General features: G+C 34.8%; 1 non-coding gene across 1 annotated transcript; it reads left to right on the top strand.

Annotated features, from left to right (window-relative positions):
- Positions 1 to 213: 213 nt before the first annotated feature.
- On the top strand, positions 214 to 317 carry LOC149158067 (U6 spliceosomal RNA). Its single transcript, XR_016262058.1, has one exon. It is a non-coding gene; the product is annotated as a U6 spliceosomal RNA (small nuclear RNA).
- Positions 318 to 11,769: the final 11,452 nt, after the last annotated feature.

The following is an 11,769-nucleotide window of genomic DNA, read 5'->3' as shown; positions in this document are numbered from 1 at the left end:
ATATAATATATATTGATTCTAAATTAGAATATGTGTGTGGAGTTTTATTATTAGATAATAATAAATATTTTAATAACTAATGTAATTTTTTTCCTTTTTGGTTAATATTATGAATAGTATAAGAATATTTATTTATTTTAATAATTATTTAATTATCTATCTTATTTATTAATTTGATCTTATTTTACTTTCTTTTAATATTATTTAATTATTATTTTTTTTGGAAATATCTGATAAAATTGGAATGATATAGAGATGATTAGGATGGCCCATGCACAGGAATGACACACACAAATCAAGAAATGGTCCAAATTTTTAGCCCTGAGGGTTATTGGTCGATGTCTCGTTGTTAAAGCACCTTGCCATTGAGAGGTCATAGGGTCAATTCTCCTTGACGCCCTCGGGGTTAGGCTTTGATTAGTTTGACTGGCGAGATGTGATCCCTTCGGGTGGATCTGCGTAGATTTTCCTCAGAATATATATATATATATATATATATATATATATATATATATATATATATATATATATATATATTTCTATGTGTGTGTGTGGTTATCTCCCACTCTATTAGCATTTAATATTTTATTTATTTACTTATTTAGGTTTTTTAATATTTTTCTTGTTGGTTGTTGTTTTGACTTTTGTTCTTTCATGGCATCTCTCACTTATTTATCTAGCTAGACCTTATTAGACTTCTCATATTTGTCTTGATGATGAGCCACACTTGTTGGCTTGAAATGTCGACTTAAATATCTAGTTGTGATGCATTCGGATGAATTAATTCAAAGCTATCTATAGCATAGAAGCCTAAACTCAAAAATTCATAAATGGAGTTGATAAAAAGGAAGAATTATTCTACCCCTCTTGACTCAACTTAATTTTTCTTTATGTACTAAAAAAAGAAATAAAATAAAATAAAAGTATAGCTATGAAAACCATGATGCTCACATAATTTTACAGGAATTTTAGTTGAAAACCAATCTCTGGCAGCTAGAACTCCCAAAAAATATTTATTTATATATTTAGCATGCAAAATTGTATTTCCGTTATTCAATCAGAATCCAAACGACATTAACAGATGGTGGCAACAAATTCATAATGATATCTCAAAGATTCATGGACAAATTTAGTCAGATTCATAATAGTTTTAGTTCATAACAAAATTCTATCAAATTACAAACTTTCTGTAGTTGTGCACACTTTCTGTAGCCACTGAAAATCTTCCAAAAGATGAACTATTTTTGCAAATTTATTCTCAAACAACTTCATCAACTATAAGGGTAATCAAGCAGCAACAAATCAAGTCCATGAAGATCAAAAGTTCCAAAATTGAAGAATCCATCAAGTAATTATGTTTCCTTGCATGACGAAACCAATCCAAGGTGGTCAAAGGTACAATAGATAACATTTTAATTGTTTTTATTTAAAAGACTACAAAGCTTAGAATGAATGGACATATGTTTTTGACCCAAGTTCAAAGGATGCTATGATTTCAAAATACTTCTTTTAATGATAATTCCACCCATGTCATTTGATCTACTATATCTTGATTTGATCACATCATTGATTAAGTTACTTGCAAGTTGCCTTGATAATTTCATCAAGCGGTTAAGGAATTGTTATAATTACATGATATGGATTCAATTTTACATCATTCATAAGATGGAATGAACACTTATCTCAACCATATTCCTCCGTCGTAGTCATTTCGTCTAACATCTATCCCTCTGTGACAGATTCCATCATATTAACTTCGCTTATTTTTTCATGCATCCACCACCCTTGATTATAATAGAGTAAATTGGAGAACTAATACTTCCTGAATATTGAAGGATGGCGTGTGTGGTAAGATTTGGATCGATAGGACCTAATTTCTTATAAGCTTATTCAAAGTGCAAGGAAAGGTTCCGAAAAGTAGGATAGTTGAAGTTCTTGGAAATTTTTGAAGGATATGATGTTGGAATAACAAAGGTGTTTTCCAGATAATTTCATGGAGTAGAAGTTGATTTTGGGGACATATGATTGAATATTACATAGTATTTCTTATTTGAAGCCATTAAATTACTAAGGACTGGACAAAACTAGTTTAAAAATCAAAAGAATAAGGGAGAGACATAGAGGAATTTTTTTATCAACCCTAAGATGACTATAGAAATTGGAAAAAGGGCATACCAATCTCAACATTCAAAGGCAAATGGAGGGGCATTCTCTTTAATCTACGGAAGTTCATCACTTGTGAAGGAAGACACAATTTAATAATGTTCTATCATATTCGTCTCCTAATGCATTTCTAGAAAGGTCATGAAATAAATTTAGATCATTGTCTCCTTAACAATCTTAAGAAAATGGATTCAAAAGTTCAAAAAAATCCCAAGAATATAGAAAGAAATGTGTATCATTTTAGGCTTGTTAAAATTTTGATTGAAGAAGAGCTATGTCAAAAAGGAGATAATTGGGATAGTTTTCTCTTGAGAAATCACTTCAAAGAAGCTCTAGTAGCTTCACAAGAAACAGATGATCCAAGCCAAAAGAAGAAGCACTCTAGGGCTAGTGTTTTAAAACCCAAAACTAAAAACCCTAAGCCTATAGAAAAATCCACAAGTATGCCTATAGTAGAATCCACAAGCAAGTCTATAGATGAGCCAATAAATGAGTTTGAAGGCGAACTTGAAGAAAATCTTGAGCCTGTAGAGAATTTTGAGCCTAAATATTCTTAAGTAAAGGAAGTAACTGTGAACATTTATGAATCTACACATCATAAATCATACTGCAATCATTAGTTTATCATCTCCTACTTGTTCTTTACATTCAACAAGTTATTTAATTATTTAAACAACGATGAAAACACTATTGCAGACTACACATACATACAGATCATGAACTGAAATAAAATGAGACAAATACACAAGGGACACTGTTATTTTTGGACAAACGTCCCCGGAAAAACCCAATGCGGGAAAACCAATGCAGCAGCTCTGAGGGTTTTATTATTAAGCAGTAGTTATGAATACACTCTGGATTCCCTCTCAGCTATCTAGTTACAAAGATAAAAATATATTGGAAGAAGCCTAAGTGAGATTACCTCACTTCACCCGGAAAAATCTCTCTGATCCAGCAACTACACTGATCATCCCTGCTAAAACTGTGTTGCCGCTACACAGCAGCTAGGTGGGCCTGCGTGGAGCACACTAGACACTGTTTCAGCATTGTGTTGCCTCCTCTGCCTCCTAAAGCTCTGACGTCAGCCTTTCCATCTGATTATGCTGCTCCCCATGCTAAATTTATATTTCAGCTGGAGGGTGGCTCTTCCCTTTCGCTGGAAATGTGTGGGCCCTTCCTGACCTAGCATCAGCCTCACAAGGTCTGCGATTCCTCCTCTATAATCTCTATGCCTCTCTCTATTGTGTATTCGAGGTCCTCGAGAAGATCCTCCGACCTAAACTATCCCTACCCCTCTGCTGCAACAGATCACTTGTTTGATTTTCTTAGCAAACCTCACCCCAGAAAAATTGAACTCTTTGATCTCTCAAGTGTATCTCCAACTGACCCTCAAAACTCCTCTTATACTTTTCATGTTTATGAATCAACGGTTGATATTAAGTCCCTAATCAACAGCTAAGATTAAAACAAACTTGATCCTTGCCACTTAGAAGTTTCTCACCCATATTCTTATTAATATCCATTAATATTTTTATTTTCCTAAGTTTAGACTTAGGAACCCATTAAAAATATTACTTATTTTAATAAGCCATCATCCGAGTGGAATTTCTCCAAATGATTTCTAGGTTCTGGAGATCTCATGTGTTCTAGCCCCTCCACAAAATTTCGGAGCTAGAGCACATCTGTTGCTACCCAAAATCAACAGTAACTGCAGAGAGGTTTTCAAGTTTGAAACCACAAAAAGTTAAGGAAAAATGATAGCAAAAGTGGGGGGGGAAGAAAAATCAAAAGAAGAAAACCTTTGCACCAAAATGAAAGGACAATCCAATGACAAATTAACTAATATACAAGGAAGTTGTAAAACGAAAAATCTCATAGAAGAAGGGTTCAAAGATTGTAAACCCTAATTCTAATGACATACCCAGGAGAATTACTTGAAAATGTTGATCATTCAATAATCGACATCAAAAATTGTGATGGAGAGGGAAATAAGTCATCAAGGAAAACAAATAAGAAACCAAGGGTTTCTAGTTTGAATACATCAACAACATTTCCACAACAAATGGATAGTAACCCTAGAATTGATATTTCTACACCTTTTTCATCCACAACACTACCACAAGAAAAGGAGACCAATCCAAGAATTAATATTGTTAAAGATATTCCATGACAAAGGCAGACCAAACAAGAAATTGATATTTCTCAACAAAAGGTATAGGATATATTAATTTTCTTGAAAAAAAATCTCAGCAAGAACAAGTACAATAGTCCTTTCGCTATTCCCTTGTTTTTATTCCATCAACATATCCTCTTCAAAGTTCAGTGCCATCCCCTATAGATAATGCACCATTTGATAATTTTAAGGAAATGGATACATTTGAGAAGTGAAACAAAAAATGAAAGAGTTGGAGGCCTTAGAAATACACATCAAGGGTTAAAATGAAGTCTTGAAGACACAAAATAAGAAGATGTTGAAAAGGATGCAACGCTATTATAAGAAGAATTTCAAGCGTGAGAAGGCCAATGAGAAGATGCATTCCAAAATGAAAAATTTGAATGCAAGAATATTATTGAGGAAGTCAAGATGGTCAACAACTAAGAGGAAGAAAGGATTTCTAAGCAGTAACTTGGATATTCTCATCCAATTTATTTAGTCCATACAATGACAGGGAAGAAATTATAAAAAAAATGTAATTTTATTAATGCATGAGGACCTGCAAAATCCTCAGCATGGGGGAATGTTAAGGTTCAAAAATAACTTGTTTTTGTCCCTTTTGTATGCTTAGTTTTGCCTACATTTTCTCTTATAAGTCCATCATAGTTATCGTTTCATAAACTTATGTTATCATTTATGCACAAACACCATGATTAAGCTATAATGGTTACAACTGAAGAATTTAAAGGTAATCTTGCCTATATTTCTATAGTTTTGTATATTTCTTTATGAAAACAGTTTAGAATCTTATGATTGTAGAAACTCACATATTGTGTAGTTGCTCCTTCTTTTTGTTGTCAAATCATAGGTTACTATATCTCTACACGTCATCGAGCAAAATTATAGACCAAGGGACATGGAAAAAAGTAAAGAGATGGTTTTCCGCCTATGGTCGCAATTAGAAGACATCCACATCATCAACAGGGTTCGGTAAAAAAACCTAGTCAAAAACTTAGGTGGTGGTAGAGTAACAATTCAGGTGTTCACAAAGTTTGAGTTTAATGGAAATCATTTACATTGTGCATTGGATTAAGATCCCACAAAGTCGAGAGGTAAAGAGAGATACATGTTCTCGTCATGAATCTCTCATATCATCAAATCCCTCTTTTATTTCCATGCGATCTAGAAAACTATTATTTATTCTTGAAGATTAGTAAGAAATTGTTGAGGCAATTTTATTTTTGATATTATAAATACTTATGCTAATGTTGGAGAAGACAAGTTGAAGTTATTGGAAATAGTTTTAATTTTAATATAGTTGGCATGTTTTGTACTTGTGATGCACCATTTGTGATCCTATTTATACTTGCTTTATTTGCTCGGAGTTCTATTTAAGCAACGTGAGAACCAACTAGGAAGGGCCCCCTATGAGCATTCACATTACCATCAGTTTCTTTGTATGGTTAATTTATGTTTCATTTTATTTTTGTGAATAGGGTAGAATATATTACAGTTTGATATGTCATTTTTACAGTTGTTGGTCTTTAAATTTGCAACAATTACATCTTTGTTTTCAATTAGTTATGTTTTCAATCAGAATAGTTGCTTCTCTCATCTGGTATTCCTCTAATACCAACATTATCCAAGATCTTTTCTTCAGTTGATGTTAGTAGAATTGCATCAAAGAGCATGTAAAAACCATGTATGCAAACAATTAAAGAATAAGCAACATAAAGGAGACCATAAAGATCATGCACACAAAAGTTTGGTAATGGAGTTTGTCCAGTGTGGACTACATCTTCGGGCCATGCTTCAATAGTGGGTGGGTCGCTTCATTCATCTCAGCAAAAATGAAAATGAGTATATGGAAAGATACATTATTCTAACTCCAATCCTGGGAGTGACTTGAAGTTCCACTACTCAAAACATAACAATCACAACACTAGCAGGTTTGTCTCATCCTCCTAAGACTTTTGAGTTTAAACATGACCTGCTTCTAAAAGGTGCATTGTTGTCTCAAATTTCATGCCCAACAATTAATGAAACATAAGGTCTTCTAACATGAGCCCTAATATTCGTTTCTCATATCCCAAATCTGACTGCACTAGTAAAATCCTTGTGAAATTCTAATTAAAATGAGTATAAACTCAACTATATTTTTCCACTGTCATCTTTGGACCCCCTAGAGAATCTTCAAGATTCCACAACAACATCTAAGGGAATATTTTCTGAATATATTATGGAGTATTTTCTTAGAATATACTTTTCAAAAAATGTGCATGCACCTACTTCCACCCTCCTAATTCTTGTACTTCAAGTTCCGTCGACCCAGTTCCACCTCTGCGGCCCTCTATTTGTTGTCTATTTGAATGCATTATAGTGGTTTAAATAATTGATTGAGGGAAAAATTAACAAAGTGTGACATTGATGCAATGGTTGGCATGCCTAAATTAAGGCATGGGTGGTTGTGGGAGGTCCTAGGGTCAAAACTCATTGGCCTCCCTTACAAACCATATATATAATATTCGTTACAAACCATATATATGGTATTAACCATTTGAAACATACATGACTCCCAAATTTGTGAATAAAATAATTTTTTTGTGCACGTGCCCCAAAGCCATATGGCCTATTTGGAGGTGCCACGTGGCATGCTCCCATTGGTAAAAAACTGCCCAATCAACCTGCCACCTATGTGCCCAATCAGCGGCTTCCACTTGTCAGGTCAACATTTTGCCACATCAGTTGTGAGGTTATTGCCATTCATGGCACATGGCATTCTCCGGATGGTGCCATGTGGCGTGCTCTAGTGGTGCCATGTGGAACTTTCTATTGGTCCATTTGGCAGTCCAAAAATTCCAAAAATAGGTGACACGTGTCACACCCTTTGGGCTTCCACATCACCCTACTAATGTCAGTAGTATGGATTGCGGATGTCATCATTTGACTTTGACTTTCCCCCAATTTGACTGAAACTTTGACTGAGCATAACTCTCGCATATGAGGTCCGATTGAGGTTTAATATGCATCATTGAATTCCTTGTGATGATCTCTTCGATATGGTTATGGTTTCACTCCCATTCATGGACATTAATTTTTGGCCCATTAGGGATCCACCTGGATCATTCCTCCCTACTTAAGGACTTTTGGTCTTCCAAAAGTATAAATAGTTACTTCAATCTGATCAGCATAACAAATGTCTTCAACATACCACCTTTCCTTTCCTTCATCTTTGTACTTTGAAACTAGGAATGATGAATCTGACACTTATATCCATATGAAAATATGTAGCTTCCAATACATGTCCAACTTGCAAGATTCCAAAAAGGACCATACTTGTCAAGATTTTATAGAACACTCATGTTCAATGTTTTCAATAGAACCCATACCCTTTGATATTCAACTAAAGGCCAAAATATCACTATGCTGCAAATTCAAATGATGTTATAGGCTACCCATCTCTTACCGAACCAGGCTAATGGGCTTTCTTCTTGTCGTCGGATTCCTTGTTGAACTACTCCATTGGTCGGTTCATTCACAGATGGTTTCATATGCTCCATGTCCTTCTCTGGGCATAAGTCTGGATGGAGCTTCCAACATGTCACTTTCTGATGTCCACTCTTGTTTTAATGGTTCTTCCTCCTCCAGACTTTCTTGAACTTCTTCCCTGAATGGTTGTCTTTAGTGTGAGCCTAGCAAGGAGATATTTCCTTATTTCTTCCTTTGAAATGCTCATTATCATTGGAATGTCATGATGTACTCTCAACATCTTACACTAATTTAGACTCTCTTGCCTTTGTGGCTTTGGAGTTTATTTCAAATACACCAAAACAATCATCATAATGAGAACATGAAACTAAAGAGTCACTACCTCAGTTGTTGATTCTGTAGTGGGTGAGGATGGTATCGCTAAGCCTCCATTACGTTGCAACTTTACCAAGGCCTTTTCTACGTCTTGTAACTAAAGTTATAGTATATTCTCATGGTCCTCTACTACTTGTAGCAGTCTCCTCAATTCAAAATTATCTGCTTGAATGCTCTGGTGATGATAATTTTGAATGATGAGAAGAAATTGAAGAAGAAGAACATTCATTGGAAGATGGAGATGGAGATTTAGGATTGTCTCCTCCATTTCCCTGACTTACAAAATCATGGTCCTCTACTTTATATTTCTTCTTCTTTTCCTTCTTTACTATTCTCTTCTCATAATCTGCAAAAAAATTATCTACTTTTTTTTTCCATCCAGTAGAAATCCTTGTAGAGAACTTTGTTATTCTCCATTTTCCTTCTTCTCGTTGCACGTCCAATCTATGATTATCTTTCACACTCGCAATTCACATTAGCAAGAAGATAGTTTTGATACCAAACTTGATCTGGTATTCCTCTAATACCATCATTATCCAAGATCTTTTCTTCGGTTGATGTTAGGAGAGTTGCATGAAAGAGCATGTAAAATCCATGTATGCAAACACTTGAAGAAGAAGTGCCATGAAGGAGACCATAAAGATAATGTGTACAAAATTTTGATAATGGAGTTCATCTAGTGTGGACTATCTCTATGGGCCTTGCTTCAATAGTGGGGAGGCTGCTTCATTCATCTCAGCAAAAATGAAAATGAGTACATCGAAAAATACATCATTATACCTCCAATTATGGGAGTGACTTGAAGTTCCACTACTCAAAACACCTCAATCACAGCACCAGCAAGTCCGTTTTGTCCTCCTCATACTTTTGACGGTGAACATTACCTACTTTTGAAATGTGCATTTTTGTCTTCAATTTCATACTCAACAATTAATGAAACATGAGGGCTTCTACCATAATCCCTGAGATCTGTTGCTTAGATCCCAAATCTGACTATACCAGTGAAATCCTTGCGAAATTATGAGTATACACTCAATTATATTCTGTCATCGTCATCTCTGGACCCCTTAGAGAATATTTAATATTTCATAACAACATCTAAGAGAATATTCCATGGAATATTTTGGGAATATTCCCTTAAAATATACTTTTCGAAAAATGTGTTTGTGCCTGGTTCCACCATCTTGGTTCTTGTACTCCAGGTTTTGTCGACCCAACTCCACCTCTATGGCCCTCCATTCGTTGTCCCGTCGAATGCATTACAACAGTTTAAATAATTGGTTGAGGGAAAAATTAACAAACTTTGATGTTGATGTAATGGTTTACATGCCTAAATTAAGGTGTTGGTAGTTGTGGGAAGTCTTGGGATCAAAACCCATGGGTTCCTTTTCGCTTAAAATCCTTGTTACAAACCATATATATAATATTCGTTACAAACCATATATATGGTATTAACCATATGAGACATACGTGACTCCCAAATTTGCGAATAAAACAAATTGTTGGTGCACGTGTCCCAAGGGCACATGGCCTATTTGGAGGTGCCACGTGGCACCATGTGATTGGACCATGTGGCATGCTCCCATTGATCCAAAGTTACCCAGTCAACCTACCACTTGTGCACCCAATCAGCGTTCCTTTTCCACGTTTCAAGTCATCATGCTAACATGTCAATGGTACGGCGACTGCCACTTCATACCACGTAGCGCTGTCTAGATGGTGCCACATGGCGTGCTCGAGTGGTGCCTTGTGGCATTTTTATACTAGTCTGTTTGGTAGTAAAAAATTTCCAAAATTATGTGACACTTGTCATACCCTCGAGTTGCCATATCACCCTGCTGACATCAACAATACGGACTATTGATGTCTTCATTTGACTTTGACTTTTGCCTAGTTTGATTGAAACTTTGACTGAGCATAACTTTTGCATATGATATCAGATTGAGGTGTCGTTTGCATTGTTGAATTCCTTGTGACAATCTCTTTGATCTGGTCCTAGTTTTACTATGATCCGAGGACTTCGATTTTTGGGCCATTAGGGATCCACCTAGATCATTCTCAATTATTTATGAATTGAATATTTAATTGAACATGAATACAGAGCCTTATGTTACTTGCTTGTGTAGAACCCTAAGTGCCCTATGGAAATTTCTTCAATTTTATGATCAATTTCTTAAAATATAATATATCAGTTGAATCACAAGGATAAAAGCCCTATGTAACCTACTTGAGCAGAACCTTGTGTTATATGTGGTACTTGTCTAAACATTCCTTCTGTCAATTTTTTTACATCGATTACAAAGTTAGAAACTAATTCCTAACACATATCGTTCCTTACACTTCAAAATCTTACCAACCTGGATTGATGAATTAAACGTAATAGAATTCTAATACAATTGAATAGACCAACAAGTTCATCAAAGACCATAATCCACATATCGTTTTAATTCAAGAAAAAATCTCTGAAGGGTCTTAAGCATGGGATGCATTTAAACCTTGTCTTAAGGGATGGTCCTTTTGTATTCTAAATGTTAAAGGTAAGTCAAGATCTCTACTTATGGCTTTGATTCATGCACTCCAAGCAAATTCTACAACTACCATGAGTTCGGCCATCTTTGTAGTTCTTGATATTAAGGAGTTAGACATTCTTCTGAAAGTCATAAATCGTTATGTTCCTTACGTAGATAGAAGACCCTTTTAGGAAGCTTTGGCCAAATTTACTACTTTCAATAATTATCTTATTTTTCTTGGTGGAGATTTAAATTTAACTCGTTCTTTATGAGAGATCCATCGGTCTCATCTAAAGCAGGACCCGTTGGGAATATTTTTCAATCATTTTCTTGAAACTCATAATTTTATGGATGTGGAGCCTTTGAACATTGTTCCTACATGTCAAAATTATATAAAGAATAGGGAATTTATTTCAAAAAGGTTTGATATATTCCTTGTTTCTAAATCTTTGAAGGGGAATTCTTTCCTTCTTAAATCTTGGGTTGCTTTAGGAAGCATTTCAGACCATCTTCTTGTAATATTTGAAATAGCTATAGAATATGAGGAGCTACAACCACTCATATTTTTTATCATATATGGTTAGAAGAAGATCACAAGAAGTTGATATAGGAAGATTGAGAACCTTTAAGCTCTAATAATCCTTCTTCTTTCATGTAGTAATTTGCAAATAATATCATTAGAGTTAAGGCTAAAGCTAATATATGGATTCTATCATATAAGGGGAAAATTTGGGCCAAGTTGAAAGAAACTAAAAGGAATGTAAACAATCTTTTTTAGGAAAATCAACCTAGTATATTCTCAAAAGAAGAATTGTCCATTTTGAGAGACCTTGAAACAGTTAGGTACGACTTGATTGCTAAGGATGAATTTGAATAGAGACTCCAAAAACAAGCCTTACATATTCAATAAAGAGACAATAATAATAAAAATTCACCATTATGCTAATTACATAAAAAACTTCAACACCATATAGTATTCAGAGGGGGAGATGGCTATATTATTTGAGGAAAACATTGAAGCAAAGGCTCTTCATGTCAGTTCCTTGCTCAAAGAGCCAAAGGGGTTCCCCATCCAAG

The sequence above is a fragment of the Pinus tabuliformis genome, chromosome 5_2, assembly GCF_031772625.1.
Source record: "Pinus tabuliformis cultivar Carrire ecotype Pingquan chromosome 5_2, CPIR1, whole genome shotgun sequence".
Classification (NCBI taxonomy): domain Eukaryota; kingdom Viridiplantae; phylum Streptophyta; class Pinopsida; order Pinales; family Pinaceae; genus Pinus; species Pinus tabuliformis.
Note: the sequence above shows the minus strand (reverse complement) of the source record. Positions and strands in the feature narration are given on the sequence as shown.